We start from the raw sequence: 22731 nt of genomic DNA on the forward strand, positions 1-22731 counted from the left end.
CATCACCAATCCCTTTTTCCCACCGAAATCTCTTCCCTCAGAATGCATCAAATAAAAAAAATTCCCCCAACTCTCGTTGGGGGGTTATTGTCTGCACTCAAGGATTGAAAAAGGCAAATACAACCCCCATTGCTAGGCTAAGAAAGTATTCCCTTCCTGAGTGTATAAATGTTAAGCAGACAAAATAAAAGGCAGTGCTAATGGCTGATTGAAACCCAAAAGCCCAGAGACATTTACATTCAGCACCGTCACCCAAGGAAGCTTCTCTGCTGAAGGAGGGGAGATGATGCAGTTTTAGGCAACAAACATGATGCCTAACATAACTGACTGAGTCAAGTGCAGAAAACAACTCTAGCTTGCTTTCCTGATTTTAACAGCCCTTTATTTTTACCTGGTGGCACTGTTTGTTCTTTAATATAATCTTCCTCTGAATGGTTGTGGTTTCTATAACAGAAATGTAACAACACACAGGGAGCTCCCTCCTTAGAATCAGCCTGACCTGAGTGGAAGCCAGAAAGCTTACTGGGTTATAATAATCATGTGCAAATTTTTATTGTATTTTTTTTTTTCACATGAAAATCAAGTTGGTTTGGCAGGTCTGGCACTGCACATCATGCCTTCTCAGTCCTGGCCTCAAAGAATTCATCAGCTACCTAACCTTTGGTATGGATCGTGAGCAAGGGTGTACAGAGTCTTCACTCAGTTTATCTTATCATTACCATTCAGATTTATCCCCCATCTCCCAGCGAGTAATATGCTTGCAGGGGTCTGGCAAGCAGGACAGACAGAGGGCTGATCTGAATTCAGACTTCTATTTTTGGCATTCTACCTTGATAGCTGGTGTATTTCTTCATTACTGCTCCGTATGTAACCTCCAAGTGATAAGTGCAGGAAATAACCCAAATAAGAGTAATGGAAAAACAGGTTTCCTTTGCAGACAGTGATAAAAAAAAGTCTAATTTCCATTCCAGCTGGCACACAGACAGCCCAGGCCAGGTTTATCTGACAGTGCGTCTGAGCTATGTTCTTCCACATCATTTGCCACTCTGAATTTTAACCAAGGAAAGTGTATTGACAAGAGAATTTGTTAAGAACTTTTCTTTATCTTGTCTATGCTATTGCCACATCTTCAACTTCATTGAAAATGATAGGCAGTATAGCAAAGTTGAAAAATATAATTTACCTTTATTTCCATGAGCTTTGAGCCAGGGCTTCCCAGATGCTCCCAAAGGTCACACACAGCCTGCAAAAGACTTGCAAAGGAAGCCCTTGCTTGAGATGTTGCATTTGATTTAGGTAATGCATTGAACATTGATTTTGTTATATAGCATTCCTAACCCGATTTCTCACGTTTAAGCAACTGCTTGTGAACTAAACTTGGAAGACCCTGCTCAAGATTTTCTAAATCTCAACTCCTTTTTAAAAGAAAATTATCAATGTTCAATTCTGTTAAAAGGTAGCATTTTGAGGAAATTTTGAGCAAAACACTCTGAGGGCTCTGATTTATGAAAGAGTGTAAAACCCACATATTCTGGTGTCCATTTCAATAAATGAGTACCTCTTACTGTATAGAACCTGGCATTACCATGACAGTGCTTGTTATGATTACAAAGATAAAAATCCCCCTCCAATAGCATTAATGAGAGGATAAGACTGGGGTCAGGTTTTAAAGCTAAGAAAGAGTGATTTCTGTGAATGTTTATGAGGAAAACTACATAGAATTGATATTGGAAAGGAGTCCAGGAGTGTATATGCTACATGAATTAAATTGACATTTTCCAAAACCTTTTCTATTGCACACACTACTCACCTTTTAATCAAACCTTAAAACATTAATAGTACCATATTGAAACATAGAAAAAAAATAAAATACCACATAGGTTTAAATTTGTAATGGGGGAAAGAGAAAGTTGAAGGGAATAGACAGCAACAATGAAAGCATATCCAAATCAGGAACTGCAGTTTTTACATTACATTATGATTTTATCTAAAATTTGTTTTAATCCTTGTGTAATCCCCAGCCCAGATGAAGAACTGCATGTTGAGAGCATAAAGCTAGAAGGATTATTGCTGCACAAATATTTTGGCTAAGAGTTTCACCTTGGAGAAAGTGAGCCCTGGCAGGGCCAATAAATTTTAAAATTTTGACAGTGTGGTGGAAAATTTTAAAATGCAAAGTTGCCATCAAACCTTGGCACAAACTGTGCCTTCAGTCACAGGTATTCCTTTCAGAGAAACCTGTGGCTTGGGCAAATCAAATAAGATCAAACAGTACTCTGATAATACAAAAATCCCCAAGCTGGTCTAGGAACTGCCTGTTTGTTTCCTTGGACATTAGAACAAACCATATTTGTTCTTTCCCACCTCTCCCCCAAGATTCCCAGGTAAGTTTGCTTAACTTCTTGGTCTTGTTGTTTCTCTGGTTGCCATGAAGGAATTTCAACTTGCAGCAGGAAACCAGCCCGGTTTGTTCCTCCTCACAGCTCTTGCCACGAGCAGTGCTTTGACTTTGCAGGAGGGAAAATGGATTTTTTTAGACGCCTCACTGATAACCCTCAACATCCTGCAGCCCAGCACGGGCAGGGAAAGTCCTACAGATCCTGCACAAAGCACTGACTCCAGGGATGCAGAGCAACAGCTGAATTTCTGTACAATTTCTGATACCAAAGATCTGCCCATGCTGTGCTGTAGGAGTTCTATTGTCCTTTTAGCTGACAGGAGTACTCCAGATGCTTTCACATCATCTTTGAATACTGAGTTTGAACAACCTGGGTATAATCACTGGGAGCTTTTTCTCTGAGAGATTAAATATGTAATATTTTATAACCCAGTTTAAATGTGTCCCATGCAAAATTCAGGATTGGATTTTCAATATGTAACTTTCTTTTAATTTTTAAATGAGCTCTTGCAACAATTTTTATTTTATTATCTGTATCTATGGAATGATGAGTAAATCAAAAATATTAAAATCTACAGATAATTTGATATTTAATCATTATTTTAGTCTTGTAAAATGAAATTTTAACCAATAATAAATTTAGATTTAATCAGAACTATATCTGTCACTATATCATTAGATTGCTGAGTTGTCAAATAACTGAAATCCATTACCCTGACATAAACTTCTAGTTTCCAAGGCAATTTAGTCTCTAAGCTCTGAAGAGCTGCCAGTTAAATAACTATGGTTTCTTTTAAGCATAAGGTAGAGAAAACTAAAATTCAAAATAAAGGGAAAAAAGAGAATTGTAGAACAGTAACAAAATGAAATTACATCAAAACATTTTTAATATAAACATAAATTCTCTACAAAAATAATAAAAAATGAATGTTTGGAAGAATTCTTAAATATTATTAGTAAACTCTACTGATTAAGACACTTAAATCCAATGCTTTTTATCATTAATGAATGGAGTCCATTAAATGAGTCTCCAGATAATTTATTTCATTTTTTGCAAATCTACTCACATCAAGGTTTAGCAATAATGCAAAAAGAAGCCTACATGAAAAGAAAATTAAAATTATAACTGATTTGGTGGGAAGGGAAATGGACAACCATCATTTGCTCTTAAAGGAAATCTATTCCATTGACCCAGCTTTTAGAGCAAGGCAAAAAGAGTAAAACTATATAGATTATAGGTCTGCAAATGGAGGGCTCATTTTGAACTGCATTGACTTTCAACTTGTGGAATAGGTTGTGAATAAACCCAAACAAACAAACAACCTCCCTCCAAATGAAGTTATGTGCTGCTTTTATTTATTGAGGTTTTTTGTTCCACATTAAAAAGAAAAATAAAACCCAAACAAACCCCAAACCAAATACCTCCTGTCAAAATACCCAACCAATCAAACAAAAAAACCCAGAAAACCCAGGAAAAAGGGGTGTATCTTTGCAACATAGGTAAAGATTCCTCTTTCCTTTTTCTCATTCCAGTACAAGGGAAACTACCATCTACTTACTATTACTCTTTGCTGGACTTTTCCAAGTTTTCTATTTTTAGAATTTCTATTCCCTCCACAACCTTCATTTCTAACCCATTTTTCTGCTCTCTAACATCTTTTCTTTCTTCGAATCTGAATCTGGGATGTTTTGCAAGATGGTTGATTATGAGAGAATATTACAAGGAATATGAAACACAATTTTTGTGTGTGCATGCATCGACTCCTCTGACTGTGGGAGAGTCCCAGGAAACTGCAGTTTTCTGGGTTTTTTCCCTGCAAGGGTGAATACAGACCATGCCATGGTTCAAGAGACCTTAAGGCAAAAGTTTGTCTACAAAAAAAAAAATAGAGACTTAGTTAATTTGGAAGTTTGGGTCACAAAAATTTGTCTCTTCCATAACAGATCTCCTTAATGTCACTGTTCCTCACCAGTGAGTTTGTTAGTCAATCTGGATTGTTGTTGTTGTTGTTGTATCCATCTGTTCTTCTCTCTCATCCCCTCATCCAGTCCAGTGCTGTCTTTGCCTTTTTTGACTGCAGGTGGCTGTTAAAATTCTGCCCTAAGTGCTTGTTTTTGAGGTGGCTTGGGGGGTTCCTGAAGGGGGGAAAGGCATGTATGCTTGCTGTGCTGCTGCTGTGCCTCTCACTTCTTCTGTTCATCCCATCCACAATTCAGACAACTGAAACTCAGAAAAGATCCAGTGTAAAAGAATTGGAGCCAGGAGGTGGCTGTGTCTTGCAGACACTGATGTGAGCACTGCTGGGCAAATGTCTGTGGGCCTGGCTGCTGGCATTATCTTCTTCTCCAAAATGAAGGAATTGGTAAGCAGGATTGCAGTAGGCTGTTACTTGGCATGCTGTATCCACCCCCTTCTGTGTCATGGGCTTTCAGACAGCCTAAGAGTTATTCATGTGGCAAACATCTGGATTTACATAGCAGCCAGGAGGGCTAGTCAGTTCTGGTACAGAGAAGGGACATGTGCAGAATAAAACCAACAACCCTAAATCAGAACCTGTTCAGGGGCAGTTCAGTACCACTACACTGTCCATCCAGCTGGAAAAGTAGAATTCAGGAAGAGGATTACAAAGAATTACAAAGATTTTAGAGGAAGGATTATTTTGGCTGCTCAATGGCACATGGACAATATCTAGCACCTTCACAGAAGCTTATTGTCTAAAACCATAATAATGTGTGTTCTATTCCTAGGGCTGATTTATCAGGAAGGCAATGAAATGAATCAACATAAACTCCAAAGCAGAAGAGTCACATCTGACAGGGTTTACAGGAAAGCAAACAAGAAGCTTACAGCAGTGTTAATGTACCCTTACATATTAACACTTACATATGGGCCAGCAGAAATTGTCTGTCACCATCCAGAGGCAGGAACAACAAATTGTACTCAAGCCTGTGGGAAACCATAGTTAGAATTCATCTAACACAAGCAATGGTTAGACCAAAGAAACTTTTAATCTAGGACTAAAAGGGAGGTAAAACTGCAAGAGATAACCTAAGAGAACTCAGATTCTGCTAGGTTTTCGTATATTGTTGTGTATTTATCTGCTCATTTAGATACACAGGGAATCAGTACGAAAATAGGTTTTCCACAAAGGTGTTCAGTGAAGAAGAGGGATGAACTCTTTGCAAGCATGTGGCAGCATCCCTTTCCCTGTGATACATGCCAAGCTAAGGAGAATATTCTTAAAAATATCTGTAAACATATGTCACAATCTTGCTTCTTTCAGGATACAGAACTGTTTTCTGGGTATTTAATTTGCTTTTGGTTTCACTGGAGGCACCAGAGATTGGCAAAAGCTGTTGTACAAAAGACAGAGTAACCACCACTTGCCATTTGAAAGCCAAAATCTTATGAAGGCAAGTGAGTTACCTGAAGGCACATGACTGCAGGATTTGATTTCATTGGGAATACAATATTTGCATCTGCCTGTGAGAGGGGTAGGGTTAGGGTACAAAGTAGAAGTGATAAGCCAAACATATCTTTTCCCATACTAGATGTTGATTAGATGAAGAATGCCTGCTGAGGTTGAATAAACAACAGATGTTTTTGGCTTTTGTTCCCTGAAGCTGGAAAAAGTTGATAGCTAAACAGTAACAACATGTTATGAATCATTCTTGTAGTTTTATTAATATGTTCATTTGACTTTAGCTCTAAAATATTAATATAAAATGCTGAAAGAGCTAATGAGACAGTGGTACTTCAATGTTTCTCTCAGTGATGTCACAGAAGGGTTTATTGATTCTATTTAACTTCTAATTGGCTCACATTATTAAATTATCATCATTCAGGCTAGAAATTAGTTTAAATGATCAATCAACAAAAATTAAGGTCAAGATTATTAGTGACAGAGTGGATAGGCAGATAAATAGATCAATAGAAAGAAATAAAGATAGATCAAGCAGAAGTTTAGACCAAACGGAAAAAGTAGGTCGACCTTTTTCTCTTTCTTAATTACATACCCACTGGCTTTTTCTGTGGGGACTTGAAATCTTGAAGTCTATTTCTTCACTGCATAATTAGAATTCTCAGATCTGACTGATCATGTCAAATTTTGAAGCAGAACAAATAGTGAAAACTGGGCACACTGAGATGTTGAGCCATCAAATTCCATTAGTAAAGTCACGGCTTAATAGAATCCTCTACTAATTCTACCAAGTTAAGATATGTGGAACACAGAAATACTTAAAAAAAAAAAAGCTCCACATTAATTAAAGAAACTTGTGATAAATCAGTCTAGACTGGTGCATAACCCTAAATTTGAACTGTTAGATTAGCATGGTTATAAACTGACTGCACTTTTTTTTCTAATATATCCCAATCACTAATTACTGAAAGCACACTCCTAATTTAACTAATATTCCCAAATCAAGGATTTTTTTACTTGACTTTGTTCTATCACACCACTGACTCAGGAACATTGTATAATATCTAGTAAGCTTCCCATTTTCACAAAGTGTGTCTGATCTTTTCTCAGCCACATCCAGAACATTTTATATTTTCTCCTCATTAGCCCAGAATAGGCTGCATTCTCCTTAATGATCACTAGGGATCACTCAGATTTCTGCACAAACTAGGACAAGCTATTTCACTGTTTTGCACCTTGGCTTTCCTATCTGAAAATGAGGATGTTGATTTTTGCCCTCTTTCCTTTAAATGAATTGAGACATGTGTATAAAATACTGCTCAACGTTAAAAAGAACAATAATTTTATTTTCTGTTTTCCCATCAAAATAGCACCTCAGGTTTGCTGCTAAAAATTTTAAAAGTTATACACCAGTTTTCTGTTTTAGGAAGAGTCTGACTGTACTGCTAACTACTCAGATTAACATCTGTGTCCTGAATTATGACTGTATTATTTCTTTGCAGGGTTTCCCAAAGCTCCTTCCAAGGGATAGCCGGGTACAGGGACACCTCTATGTCTCTTTATATGCTTCCAGAGGCACCCACAGCTACAGTTTGAAAGGTGGGCAACCTTCTACATCCAAGCCTGTCTCCTTCCTTACCAATCCTGCCTCCTGGCCACTGTGTCAGCCTTTGTGTCATTGGAAGAAGAGGGACAGCAAAAAAAGGTTGTATTCACCAGTGGTATCAGACTTCAGATGCTGTGTGGATAAATAAGTCCTGCCATGATGATCCAGAAGAATAGTTTCTTGGGATAAGCTACCAGATGACTCCTTCACTACACAGTGAAACTTGAGGAAGACATGAGCAAGACATAAGATCCTCTCCCAGTAGCAGAGGATCAGACTTCATGAATGAGGAATTTCCATGTTTCCGTGAAAACTGACCACTCATCCGTAATTTAATAACATATAAAACACATAAACATATAAAACTCTTCCATGTGTATTTGCCAGTAATAAGGGACTCACCTTTCTCAAAAGGGCAAGAAGATCTTTGCTCATGAGCCTGCAGGGCTCACTGACAGAGCTTTGCACTAAGGCAGGACAGGGGCAGTGGTTTTAAATGAAAAGAGGGTTGATTTAGATCAGATATATGGAAGAAGTCTTTTACAATAAGGGGAGTAAAACACCAACACAGGTTGCCCAGAATGGTGGTGGATGCCCCATCCCTGGAAACATTCAAGGTCATTTGGATGGGGGGCTCTGAGCAACCTGATCTAGGTGAAGATTTCTCTGTTCAGTGCAGGGCGCTTGGTCCAGAAGACCTCTAAAGGTACCTTCCAACACCAAGTGTACTATGATTCTATGAAAGTTTCCAGATATATTCTTTACTCTCTTTTTTGTCTTTTAAATAATTTCCTTTCCTTTTCTTTTATTTTTCCTGCTATATTTCACTATCCTCACTACTATGCACTTGCTCACAGTAGCAGTTGCTCTGCATTAGAGCTGATTAAAAGCATAAAGAAATGTACTGAAGAAAGAAGTTACCATAGTCACTCCTGAAATGTTTGTACAGCCATTTCATGCTTTCAGAAAGTTCAAAATAGTGGGAAAAACCACAAATGGAAAAAAGTTAGGAAGAACTGAAGAGATTCTTCCTGACAGTCAGTAAAAACATACATTTCCAAATATTTCTGAATTACATTTTCAACTCCCATTTTCCCCCCAAGTCTCAAATGCCCACCTCTCAGACCAAGGTAGTTTCTCTTGTTTCGATTCACTTTTCCACGGTGCAGACTGCTTGGCTTTTTAAGTCTGGAGAATTCTTCTACCTACAAACAAAAATCAATGCATATCCTCCTTAGAGCAGATAAGGGCCGCAACGGTCCTTCATCAGTCTTCTGATGATGTGTATTATTTTAGGTGCCTGGTCTGTGATTTTGAATGGGGCAGAACAGATGAGATGGCTTTCTCTAGACACATTCCTCAGCCTTTTTGAACTCCCAATGGAAAGTTGCTGTTTATTCTCTCCTCACACCCACTCAGCCTCGCTGCGCCTCAGCAGCTGCCGTAAAATTCTCCCCCTGATGCTGATGCATAACTCACATCTGCATTAATCAGAGCACATAAGGAGAAGCAGTGAGAGGGAAAATATACCCTCGTGAATTTGGAAGCTCTGAGAGCATCTAAGAATATGTGTTATCGTTTCCTTGAGTGTACTATTAAAAATAAAATAAAGCATCTCAAACGCACAGGATTCAGTTCAAGATACACAGACATCTGAACCAAGTAGGGTTCAATTTTTCCTTGTTTCTCTGGTGTTGTTCAAGTCTTTCTAAAAACAAGCAAACAATAAACAACTGCAAGGCACTCTGGAGAATATTTCAGCCCAGCTGTGCTAAAGTAAAATGTGAAATACTGCATACAATGACGCTGAAACTTTGCTCAAATTGTCATAAGTCTCTCTTGTCACATGCATTTACATTAGCTGCTGAACACTGAACTGACTCCACAACATGTCTAAGCAAATTACAAACCAAATAAGGAGGAAAAAAAGAAAGTAAAATTACTTTTCTTCCATAAATTGCTATTATATACTACAGAGGTTACAAGAAAAAAGTGACAAAGAAAAGACAGTAAATATTTTCTCAGTTTTGAGAAAAAGCTATGAGGAGGGGAAAATAAAGAAAACAAACAAAAAAAGATGCATTAAAAATAAAAACATTAGGCCGAGAAAATTAGTCAAATCGAGCCACTGTCACAGGGCAGATGAGCTTATCATGTTTTAAAGAGAGAGTTATATTTTCAGTAGCAGATATACTAATATCTTTCTCACAGACATTTATTCAGTGATTTGAGGCTCAGCAGAAAAGAAATTCCTAATTTTCCACAGTCAAAGATATTCAGTAGCTTGTCCCTGGATACCCAGGGAATATGAGTCCAAGTCTTATCCTCTCTGTGCATCTCATAGTCAATGTTATCAATATTATTATAAGAAACAATACTGTAGAAATGTGAGTTCACAGCATCCAGTTATGTCAGTTAGTCTCTGAAAATAAAATACTAAAAAAAAAAAAAAAAAAAAAAAAACAGAGAGAGAAGAAGGAAAAAAAAAAAGAAAATTTGAACAGAAATATGAGAAATATGTTCTGGAAAACCACTGACAGTTTGGTTTATTGAAGTTCAGAAAGGACAAAAGATGAGAACGGGAAGAAAAAGGGAACTCAATTCATCACATAAGGCAAATGACCTACTGTAATAAAGTTATATCTGTCATCTCTTAGGTGGCTTCTTGAATGTAAATACAGGAGTTGTGCTCATGATGATCTTCATCACTGTTCCGAGGACACTGATAGATTAGGGAACTGACAAGGTCTCTCTAGGACTTCGACATGTTTGAAGTATTTCTCCTCTATCTGTGAATAAATCAGAGGAAAAATTTCAGTGGAAGGCAGGTGTGTCCTTCTCAAGTCCCTTTTGTGCTGCTCTCTGCATGCAGGTGATTTGTAGTCCCCTCACCAGCTTGATGGAAACATGAGGCAACTCCAGACATGGGCTAAAACAAATGCTTGCCATGTGGATATTTTCAATAGCAGGCAATTTTTTTCCATGTGGCTTAAAGTCTACAACATCTTGAAGAAAAAAGATCTTTAAGAAGAATAACACAAAAGTCACCATACTTAAAGGCAAATTATGTTTTCAATATTTTTGGAAGTTTTCATGTATTTAATTTGCTATACTGCTCTAAGTTCTTTTCAAATATTCCCTCTAGGAATAGTTAAAGACTGTAAATGTTCCTGAATCACAGAAAAATTACAGGAGACATTAACACTATGTCTGCACCTAGCATTAGAATGGTAATTTGTAAGGAATGATTAATATCCAGAAATGAATGACAAATAAAACTTGCACCAGCCTGAAGCCAGATATTTTAAAAAAGATGAAGCAGTTGCAAAAAGTATGACTGCAATTTAAAAAAGAAGCAACAGTGAATGTCAGAGTGGAGGGAGAGGAGGAAAGAGAAAAAAGGATAGCAGTTCTGAAGATTATTAAGAGCAATCACTTTACATTGCAGGTGATGTTGTAGTACACATGATGTGTGATAGTACCTGGGTTAATGGCTGGGTTAGATGGTCTCAGAGGTCTTCCCCAGCTAAATGATTCTATGATTCTCTGACTTATCTGGGTACACAAAAAAGTTGAATAATCAGTAAACAAGTGAATAAAGCAAAGGAGTTAATGGATATGAAAATCAACATATATTCAAGTAGAGTTGTGGTTGTTTTCCAGAGTCCTAAATACATAATAACATTACTTTATTCTTCTCTCTATTTCCTGACCTTTTGCTTACCTCTCTCAAATTTTTCAGTTGTATTAATTAAACTTGTCATCTTAAACTGGTGTGTTTTTTTCTTCCAAAGTAGACATTTCACTGTATTTCCTTCCAATATTTCCTGTCTACCTTGTAGGAGGGATTAGAAAGGATTTCCAAAGTACCTGGAAAACATCCAGGTACTATGTGACCTCTTTTCATTGGTGATCATGATAGAGAGCAAAGTCAGAGCAAAACTGAATGGCCTGACCAAAGAAATCCCATTTCTGACAGGCTGAGCCAAAAGCAACTGCAGCCAAACTCTGAGCTGAACTTGAAGTGCAGTGGAATAAAGGACATCTACATCTGCCTTTGTGGAGAAAAATGAGGAGAAAAATGTTTATGCTACATGCCCAAGGCATACAGAGGTTGCATTGTGAATGTCCAAGCAGGACAAGAATCCTGTTGGACTCCTGCTTAGTTGCCAGCTGGTACCAACAATTTTCATCTACTCAAGATTAATGGATCCAGTGGTTCATCTAAGGTTAGTTTCTGCGAAATGGTCCAAGAGGATTTTTTTCTCTTTATTTGTATTTTTAATTTTACTTTCTTTCCTAACCTATTTTTCTTGCATCTTTCACATTTTGCCGTGATGCTAATTAATCTTGTCATCAGCTTACATTCATGACACATCTTCACAGACAAGTTATCCTGAGTTAATTTTTAACATAATATTCATGCGTTCATAATTCAAATATTCACATATTCCAACACAGTTTTAAGGAAGGCATAAGCAGTAAGAAGATTAGTGCTGAATATTCAGATATAGGTAAAAGAAGGACATCACTCTGTATGAAGAGACTCGTCTGTAATTGTTTCCAGAACAAGTCAGTGTTGAGATTTTGTTTGTGCTTGTGTGGTTTCGTGTTTAACTCTCTGAAGTCCATGAAAACATATTGTTTCCAATAAGCTTTAGGTGTATGTAAAGCCTGTACATGGCATCTCAGGATCACAAATGTCAGTGATAGTCCCTCTATGACTGAGTTGTCCGAGCCCAATGACATCCAGTAGCAATTTCAAATGGCACAAACTGTAGTAGTCTGGAGACTGCTACAGGGGTTAAAAAGAATCATATTTCTAAAACTCATTCTCTACACTGAAAAAATTACGGTTTACCCTGATAACATTCAGTAGGAACTCACTCCACAATGGCAGTGCATGTCTACAAGGGCAATCTTTACAAGGAAGGCATGAACCTCACCTGCTTGAGTGGATTAAATCAGGCAGGGGCCACAGCTACTCCAAGGGACTCAAAAACACACCCTGTGAGTGTGTGGAGTCATTTGGTGATCAGTCTCAACACACCACCCAGAATCTGCAGAACATTTAGTTCAGAAGTCACTGTAAGAAAAAGAAGAAAAGAAGCCTGACTGAACTTCCTTCCTTGATTTAGTGAGGGGTATTAGACTATTGCTTTTGGATACAAATTTTGCCATTGTTCTACTTTAGTGCTGAGCTTCAGACTTTCAGGCATAGGTACTCTCAGTTAAAGTGAATTACCACTTCGATAATAAATCACAGTGATGAGAGACAGATTATGAGATATAAGTGGCTAAACTTTGCTTTTTCCTGGTTTCAGATGTATGAACAAGGATCCTGGTTAGCTGTAAATGTAATTTTTAGACCCCAAAATGGAACTGAGTTTTATATCTGCCCACTGTAACTCAAACCCAGGTGCCCTAAATAATTTATCTTTGTACTGGCTCTTAACTCACCAAAGATTTCAGAAAAAAAAAAAAAAAGATAAAGGACTAAAAAGAAATATAAAAAGAAATTTGAGATAGCATCAAATATGGCAACAGCATTTATATTTGAAAGTAATCTGATAAGAGGAAAAAAGGGGAAACACTTCTAGCAGCTGAATTAAAGCTCTGAGGAGTTAAGAAAATTAGAACAGAAAAAAGATGACACTTCTGAAGCTGAACCCAAAGGTGAGAGAAAATATCTAATCTGCAACACAGTCTGCTTAGTGTCCCATAACTCAGCACAGGATTTTTCAGCAATAAGTACAGAGAGAAGCCAGTTAGGAATTGGAAGCATCAGTGAGAACATCACAAAGGGTAATGGAAAAGTTCCAGATGACTTCATGAGACTGTGGATCAGGCAAAAGAGTCAGTTAAAGTTGAATGGTGGGAACAGGTTTTCCCTTGGCAATTCTGGGAAAAACTATTTTCCACAACAGATTTTTGGGAAATTGTATTATAAATCAAAAAATTCTTTAGACACACATTTAAAATCTTTTTTTCATGGTTGAATCTTTCTGACAATTTCAAATATATGTTGTTTTCATACAAAACTTCATTTTGTGAATGAAAAAAATTCATGATGAGAAAATGCTCCCCTCTTCTCCCAAAATTGTGGAAACAAAGACAAATTAAAATAGGTGATTTTAATTTTGCAAGACATTTGATTCTCTCCACATGCAATAACAAGTTTTAATTCATATCCAGTGTTCCTGATGTGATTTAAAAAAAACAAGAAAACAAGACTCCAAGTCTGTCATATCTGCCAGAGTCTTCCTTTCTAACAGTATTCATTATTGCTCAAACCAGTGCAAGAAACAGATAATACGTGTTTTGTTCTTTTGACAACTATTAATTTCATTGAAAGCATAGACGTTTAGGCCTGTGTAGACACAAGATTTAAACAAGCAGTGTTTAAAACAAATCTCATTTTAAAAAGCTTGATTGACGTGGCAGTGTGCCATGTGACTGTTTTGCAAATTATAACTTGTATCCATTAGAACAAAAAAGTAGAAAAAGTTTGCCTTTTCTTTTAGGCATGTCAGATCAGGCAAAAGAGTTTCCTACTTTGAAGAGATTTGCTGTAGATGCCAGAGGCAGGACAAATAGGTATTTGGAAAAAAAATTGAACGTAATATATCAGTTGTGAAATGCAGAGTGTTTTCTGCTCTCCTTTGATGAGTGACCTGTTCCTCACACAGCTTCCAGTGAACATAACAACAGTTCATGTTCTCTGGGGTAGGATCTGGAAAGTTCTGGACTAAAAATACCAAAGATCACCAGCTACATTCATGGGACCAGCAAACTTCTCTAGGTGTGACAACCAAGACACCTTCTGGTTGCAGACTGTGACCTGGGTGAATGTGGCTTTGCCACTAGTCTTCCAAAATTCTGCTGAGTTGGTACCTAAAATAATCCTGCAACATCGGTTTCAGATTTAAGCCCCTGAAGATGAAAAAGCAAAAGGTCACATAAAAAGCTTTACAAAGGAATCAGGCACCCCAGATTTGAGCCTGGCCAAGAAAATCAGAGCAGGAACAGTTTTATTCCCCTGGTATCATACTCTTCCAGTAGAGAAGTTTGATTTTTCAGGCCACTCACCCCGAGGATCTGCCTCTTGCATATGGGATGAAACAAGAGCTGAAGTGAAGCAGTTCACAGCTACTCTCCCAGCCTCCAGACTGACAGTCTCTCCACTCACGGTGTGCAGCTCTGACCTTTCCTTGCACTTCAGGGAAGGCAATCACCTCTACTGCCTCCTAAAATGTTTCAGCATCTACCACAGCCAGTCTTGTGTCTTCTGTCTGCCAAGACATCTTTCTACTGAAGGATGTGAACTAGCAGCTTTTGTTTGTTAGAGTTTAAAATTAAAAATCATCATCCTAGAGAACAGCTCAGCCTCTCTCTCTCTTTGTGCATATGTTCTTTACCTTCAGGAAACCCAAGTAATTCAACTTAGCATTTGCAGTGAAAAAGGTTTAAGGAGACTACATTGTTTTTGATTCCTTGAGGGAACCTCCACTACTTTTTGTTTCAAGTAAAAAATTTCTAGAAACTTCTACAGTTCTTTAGAGCCAGATGTAACATTTGGAACTATCATTTCCATCAAAATTAGATGCAGTGCTGGAATTTAAATATTCTTCCTGCTCAAATCTGGCAGTGACCAAAATCATGCTGTCAGACTCTCAGCCTTGTATTCAGAGAGAGCACCTAAAGCCAGCTCTTAGGAGCCTAAGTGTTCATGCTTTGCCCATAGTGGTCCCAAGAGCCCATTTCACTCTCGTAGAATCATTGAAGTTCTCCCAGATAAAGTACAATCATGAATTCAGCATCACCATATCCGCCACTAAACCACATCTTCAAGTGCCACATTGACCTGGCTTTTCAACACTTCCAGGGATGGTGATTCCACCACTGCCCTGGGCAGTCTGTTCCAATACTTGACCACACTTTCAGGCAAGAAATTTTCCCTAGTCTTACCTCTAAAGCTTAAGAATATTAGAATTATTAATGTTGGTCAGGATATTTTGGCTGATAATCCACAGGTGGGGCTGGAGGCTCACAGGGAACTGTCTCTGTAACTGTTCTGGGGAACACCTTGCTTAAAATACTGCTTTTAACCTCAATTCTGCAAAATAAGCAACAGTGACCTTTTAAGCTTCCCCCCCCCTTTTTTAAACTATATAAGTTTTTAGAAGAAAAAAAGTAAAGCTTCTACACATGTCACTCATTTGAGGCTCTTACCACTTTAACACTGTGCAACAATTCTCACCCTGATTGTACCTTATTTTCTTCAGACCTTGAAACTTTCCATCCATTTTACATCCTCTCATCCCCAAATTGGATCCCCAAGTTCAGCTCCACATCCTGTCCTCCCAGAGCCCTTTGTATCTCGCAGCTGAGTGAATTTTAAACTGAATTTACTATGGCTGAAGCATGAGATTTCCTTCCTCAGACACTAGAGACTCTACTCAGAAAGAAATACCACCTCAGCTGTATTTAGATAACTAGAAAAGACCTAGCTTTGTACTTTTAGAATAACAAAACAGAAGCCAGCACATATCTACTTCTCCTAATTAAATGACACTGTTAAAGGCTTGAGTTTAAGATGTATCTGAGTGAAGATGCATGAAAGTGAGGAATACAAATCAGTCTATAAGTGAAAAAATAGAGATGTGGAAATAGTGGCAAGGAGATTTTTATCACTTTTTAAGTGACAGGTCAATTACCTTGTTTACTGAAAAACAAAAACATTTTTCTGTTAATGAAGACCAAGTTCTCAAATTGGCAAGTAAATGGAGTTTAAAAGTGTCAAATAAGTTTTTCCTTATTTGTTAAGGGTATAAATATTCTACATGGAAATCATGAAACCATGAAGTCAGAGTTTTCCACAAGAAATAAATATGCAGACAATTTATCAGTTGCCACTGGAAATTAGTCATAATATTACTTATAATTTTTCTTCCATACAGTTAATAATCATGTATGTTAAAACATTTACTTTATAATTCATGAGATTTGGACACTAAAGAAGTTCTGAAATTGGGCGTACAATTTTAGAAACTCATAAATATACATGACCAAAAATCCATAAATAGCAACATGTCTATCCAACTAAGAAATGTGCTACTTTTGTGTTTTTATAATCATGCATTGAAATAAGATCAGCCAACTATTTGTGGCTGATGGAAAATGTGATACAGAGACACACACCCTTGAGTACTAGAAATGATGGTTAATGTGTAATGTTAACTGGTGGTATGATTAATTGTGTCTTAAAATCAGTGGAATGAGCCAGACTCTATAAAAAACTTCAAACTGGTTCTTCTGTGATGTTTGGGGGGCAAAAAAGGCACAAAGGGGAAAAAGCAGCTTTTAGAGTATTATTCTTTTGAATTTCTTCCTTATGAGACACAATGCTAGAGCATGCAGAAAAATAAACTATTTTTGTTTCTTGCAAAAATGTTGAAGTTTGAACTAGGACCATGTGGAGATTTTGAAAGAATCCTGCACCAAGGAACGTTCTGAGGAGTCTGACACTAAGGTCATGCATCCAGCATGAATTCCTTCTAAATTAGGCAAAGCTGGACTGCACTTCCCATGTCAGGTAAGTGCCCTGACCCCACGGTCCTGGCTGCCTGGGGGAAGGATGGGCTCTGCTGTCTTTTTCCCTATTGCCCACTATGGGACTTTTGATGGAACTAATACGCTGCCACAACAGCTTTTCACTTTAAATGGATCTTTGCTTTCTGATGAAAAGCCATTCAGTTAGGGGGAAAAAAAAAATAGAATATCTCCTTGTTCTAACAAACAGGAGGTGATGTCTATTACTCAGGCTTGACAGTGCCTGACTTGTATGGGGGTGGAAAAATGAACACCTGGAGTGTTTTACTCTTTCCATATTTCACAGGGGAAGAAAAGTTTATTCCCCACAGCAGTGGCATCCTCTGCTCCATTTTGGCTTGAGCAGAGAGATAAGAAAAAACCTCTTATTATTCAGGTTGTGTCACAGATACAGGAAATCTGTGAGGGACCAGCTCATCAAGAAGAAAGATTTCCACCCACACGGGTCAGCTCAGTGAGTGCACAGTGTGGCCTGTGTGGGGGGAAAACAGCACAGCCTCCCATCAGCCAGGGATGGTGCTGGGAAAGGGAGGGACTGAAGAGGAACTGCAAAGTTTGTGGGGATGCCGGTTCTGCCACGGCCACCCACACACCCCCAGCAGGAGTCACAGCTGACACTGGCACTGCAAGGCCTGGGGGGATTTGGGTCTGAACTTTGCCATGAGTTTGACACTTTCCAATGCCTCCTCCAGCAGCATTTTGTAAAGCTCTTGGCTCATGGGTGCTTTGCTTGAATGGCTAAATCAATGATATCATCACATTTACCATTCTGAGGAAGTGCTTCATGTTTTCCTGAGGCTCTGAGATTAAGTATCTTGAAAACTAAATGGCATCTGCAGGCTGTTATTTCTGAAGTGCCAGACACTGAAGGATCATAAAGTCAACTTTCTGAGGCTTCATTAAAAAAAAAAAATTAAAAATGAGTAACACAAGTGGAAGTAGTAACAGGAACTGTGTTACTACACAGTAAACCTTCAAATCAACAGTCTGACTAATGCATGAGTCATTATTCATATTAAAAATAATTGCTAAATAAAACCCACAAAAAAATAAGTTATGTGGAACTTTAGTAATACATGTATACAAGTTTTCTGTGCAAACTAAAAATCAGCTTATATTCTTAAGCCTTATAAATTATTGACTTTTCATCAAAAAGCAGATAATACATTACCCATCCATATACTTCAACCATCATACTATAGCTTGTGCCCAAGTTTAGATCTTGTGTATAGATTTACTCTTCTTCTAATGCATCCCAATATCACAACCAATCCCTCCGAAAAGACAGCTTGTAGACTTCTGCAAACAGCCAGCTGAGTTAAATCTTAGCAGTTCTAACCTCAGAGCTTAATTGATTACAGTGAAGATTAAAGCAGACATATTCCAACTCCAAGATTTATTGCTTGCTGTACCAATGATAGGTTTCTGTCACACTAGGGTCAATACAGACTTTCTATACTTGCAAACAGTAAATACAATATAATTGCACTTCAGAGTCAGATGGATATCAGCAGAGAAAGGACTATGAATGTGTGTAGCTAGCAGAAAACATCATAGGTTCAAAAATATGAGTTGAGAGCACTACAGAAAAATGATTTGAGATCCATAAATTTCCTTGGATGTAGAGCAAGCACACAGATGGGTGAGAAATAGCAGAATTTAAATTACTTTGTTGTTCAGTTACAGCTTAAAATAGCATCCATTTAAATATTAAAGAATATAGTGATTTGGCTCATAATACACAATTACAACATCTTTTAGAAACCAGATGAATGTTTAGAAGCTTTATGCTGCCTGAACCCTGGCTACAATGCTTGGCAACCCAAAAGTAACCTCAATCAGCCGAGAAAATTCTTTCAGGAAAAACCTGCCTGAAAGCAGTTTAGCAGAAGGAGATTATTGAATTATTTTTTGCCAGTCTGTCAGGGGTTCACAGTGCCTTCATCTGCTTCCTGGGTCTTTGCAGTGACTGCAGAAAATGTCTGTGCAAAATTCAAGAATTATTGGCTGTGTTTTGAATTCATCAACATGGAAAGAACACTGCCAACAGGGTCAAGTTGGTTATTTACCAGCATAGGAACAGCAGAGGATTAAAAAAAAACAACAACAAACAACCTTAAGTACCCATCTGACTGAAAACACGTTAGTATGACAAGATGGATGAAATTTGAAGATGTCATTGTCTGAAATCACACCAAAAAAGAAAGGGAGGGGAGAGTAAAAAAATCTGCAGAAACCAGTCTTTTGAAGCAGAGACAGGATGAAAGATTGGTACAATCTCAGAGAAATGACCCCAAAAGATGACAGTGGATGTCCCTAATTCAAAATAGTCACACCCGGGACAGGAATATTCTGTCCAAGTTACATTTTAATGATGAAGAAACACATTCTGAAAATTGGATGTGAATCTGTTTACGCTGTTTCATCCATCTTTCTTTTTCTCTTGAGCTACTTAATGCAAAGAACAGTTCATTTTTTATCTTTTTCTTTTCTCTTCCTTTTTTTTTTTTTTCCCCTGACATCTGTGTTATTTCGATTACTAGGTGGCCCATAAGGGACAAATTGTTAGCACCCAAGGAAGTCTGCAGCCTGTGGGACTGAAAGTCACCCAAGTCTGTGCCAAAAGCACGAAGGAGGAGCCACTAGAAATGGAAGAGTCTCAACAGGAAAAGATCCGAAATCAAAGAGCTCTACTAGTCTGGAGCCTAAAGCCTGGGCATTACTAAGTGTTCAGCTCACATTCAACTTTTCAGTGCAATATTAGAGATGACAACACAATAAAGTAATGTATGAGAGCAACAGCACTAAAACCATGGGTTTCTGGTGTGAAGGGAGCAGTGACCCTAATTTAAACAGGTCACTTCCTGGCTCTAGATAGGTCTGAAAACACAGGTGACATTGTAGAAAGGAGACTGGAAACATTATTGTTCATGTGTAATTCTGGAGCTTAAACTGGGATTATGTGTTTTATGTCCTCCTCAGCTCAGTTATGCAGGAAGGAGAACAGCTACTTGTTAACTTTGAGACATTACTGCTCCCACAAGCCAAACACAGTGTGACAAACACTTCAGTACCATAGAAAATGATGCAATTAGGGACAACTACTGCACAGATTTTTTTTTTAACTTTGTGAAATATATAAATTCAAATGTGTGATATTTAGTGATAAATTCTTAAAATGCATACATCTTTTTCACCTGTATTTTTTGTTTAATTCCTTTATGTTTGGTTGGTTGGTTTGGGGGGGTTGTTTTTGTTTTTAGAGACCTTCTTTGAGGATATGGAACCTTCTCTTACCGTTTTACTACTAAAGATTCTCCTTTAGTATCTGTTGTAGTACAAAAGCAAAGGCTGGAAACTCTGATTACAGCATTTACAGATTCAGAATCCCCATAAAACAAATCCAGTCCTGGTCCAAAGGCATTATAAGTTGAGTGCATGATAACAACAATCTAAATATAAACAAGCTTCCATAATAATTGCTACTGCTTTCTAAATTAGGTTTACCCAAGCATATACTTTCTCGTAGGTAGTTTTGAACTGAACTGTCTCACAGGAGTGTGTCCACCAGGAAACAGAATAGCTCAGAAGGTGTGAATGATTCAGATGCATCATCAGGAACAACAAGATCCCAATGCATTTAGTCATATTTCACTGCCTCCTACATAATTAATTTAATTTATTTGCTGTGCTCTCAATCCACTTCTCCATTATTACGAAAAGAACCGAGGCTTGAAAATCATCTAAGTACCCATGGATATGGAAATACATTGTGACAGGTGACTGTGTGAAAAGACATGTCTGGGGTGAGATTTATTTCAGCTTGCTGTGTCCACACACTTTTTTATAGCAGCTATCCTGTCTCTTTAGTCGGTGAGTATCTCCTCAGAGAGGAAAAAATGCCCTGTGGCATTGATTGTATATTGGGTTTGGATCCATTAAATCCCTCTAATTCCCGTTGGCTAAGCATACTGGATATAAGTCACGCTAGGCACAGAGCCTTTGGGAAAATTCAGTACATTGGAGTCCAGGTCCAAAGGCTTTAAATTATTAGATTCATTCTTAGGGACCAGAAACTGTGTGACTCAGGTAAACAAACCTCTCTGTATTCCTGGAATTGAAGGCAATCAAATTTCATTTTCTTTTAGAGAGTTTATTTGCTATTAGTGACACAGATTGAGTTCATTATCGAATATTCCCGTGGGACAACCAAGACTGGGCCTTTGTATTTGCAGCACATGGTGCTCAACACAGCAAATTAACCTGGGAGAGCTTTATTCTCCATTGCTCCAGGCTACATTGCAACTGGAAGTCTTAGGGGGATTTGAGGGTCCTGAATGAAAGATTATTTCTTAGTTTAAAATAGGTGTTGCTGACTATCTGAATGTGTTATTACCAAAAGAATAATGATTCTCCTCTCTTTTCGCATTTTTTTAATGACTAAAATAAATTACTTTGACATACACCTTAATTATAAAAAGCATTACCAAACTCTATGATGGTATAGGAAATACAGTTATTAAAATAACAAATGGCTCTAAGCACAGAAGAGTCTCAAGTAGGTTGGAAGACAGGTCTACAATTCAAAATGATTTTGGCAAACTAAGAAAATACTGCAGACAAAAAAAATAAGATGCCATTCAATAAAGACAGCTGTAAAGTTTAACACCTGGGCAGGAAGAATAAACTGCAAAAATACTGGCTGGGGAACAATTCACTAGGCAACGGTGATGCTGAAAGGAAACTGGGGACTAGAATAGCTCACCAACTCCAAGCTGTTGAAAAAATAAAGGAAAAGGCTGAAGGAGGATGCATAAGTGGGAATATTTTCTATTGGATGGAGGACACTGGCCTCTTCGCTTCACAGGTGGGACCAGAGCATCAGTGGTGGTTCATACTGAGAACTGCACTCCAAGAAAGAGAAGAATAATGGTCCTCAGTGTAATTTTCTGATTCCTCAGTATAGATATTCTCTTTTTTTTTTTTTTTTTTTTAATATCCAGAATATGCTCAACTGGAAATAATTTACCTTCTGAGTTATTTTTTCACACTTGATACAGAGGTGACCAAAAAAGAAATCTGTCACATCAGCCTGGAATTTGACATGTTTTTAATAAAACATGAATTAATTTTTATTGCTGTATCCATTCTACGCATTTAAAAAAAAAAATCATAAAAAATGCATGTGAAAATTCTGAAATATTTTATTCTATTTGCTGACCTGAAAGGAAATGCTTAGTTTCAACTGGTCATTAGCTGAGTTGGCTGATCTCAGTGCCTTTGTTGCCCAGTGGGAACCACAAAACTGTGTCCCTCTTTGGCCAGGTTTCAGTTTCCCTTCCTTATTGTTGGCTCAAACACACAAAATCTAAGGTTGGTCAGAAACAAATTATTTCCTGACAGAGAATTTTTACTGACATAGACTTTTCTTTTGCAGAAATGCTGAAGTTAAAGAAAAACCCATTTAGTAGTGAGAACGTACTTGAAATGTAACCAAAGATTCTCAGATTTTTACCTTTGAGGGAAAAAATATTAATCTTCCATTATGACTAATGTTACTTATCTCCCAGAGCTAGAGGTCTATCTTCAAATCCTCGTGCAGGCAGAGTATTCCACATGAAGCTCAGATAACCCAACACCACCAGACATCCTTTTTTGGAAAAAGATCCTATTCTACACCCTCTCTCCATCAG

The 22731-nt window shown here is 37.7% G+C and overlaps 1 long non-coding RNA gene across 3 annotated transcripts in view; it reads left to right on the forward strand.

Annotated features, from left to right (window-relative positions):
* The window catches only part of LOC113988355, a 166443-nt gene extending 144790 nt beyond the window's left edge, over positions 1 to 21653 (forward strand). The window contains exons 4-8 of one of the 3 annotated variants that reach the window (XR_005564861.1): positions 4616 to 4761; positions 7323 to 7419; positions 11406 to 11655; positions 16886 to 17021; positions 19582 to 21653. This is a non-coding gene — a long non-coding RNA (uncharacterized LOC113988355). Of the gene's footprint in view, positions 1 to 4615; positions 4762 to 7322; positions 9870 to 11405; positions 11656 to 16885; positions 17022 to 19581 lie in introns of those variants that run through there. The other 2 variants (XR_005564856.1, XR_005564858.1) reach the window with 2 other exon arrangements.
* Positions 21654 to 22731: the final 1078 nt, after the last annotated feature.

Source organism: Pipra filicauda, unplaced genomic scaffold, assembly GCF_003945595.2.
Source record: "Pipra filicauda isolate LSUMZ 115617 unplaced genomic scaffold, ASM394559v2 scaffold378_size695849_pilon, whole genome shotgun sequence".
NCBI lineage: Eukaryota > Metazoa > Chordata > Aves > Passeriformes > Pipridae > Pipra > Pipra filicauda.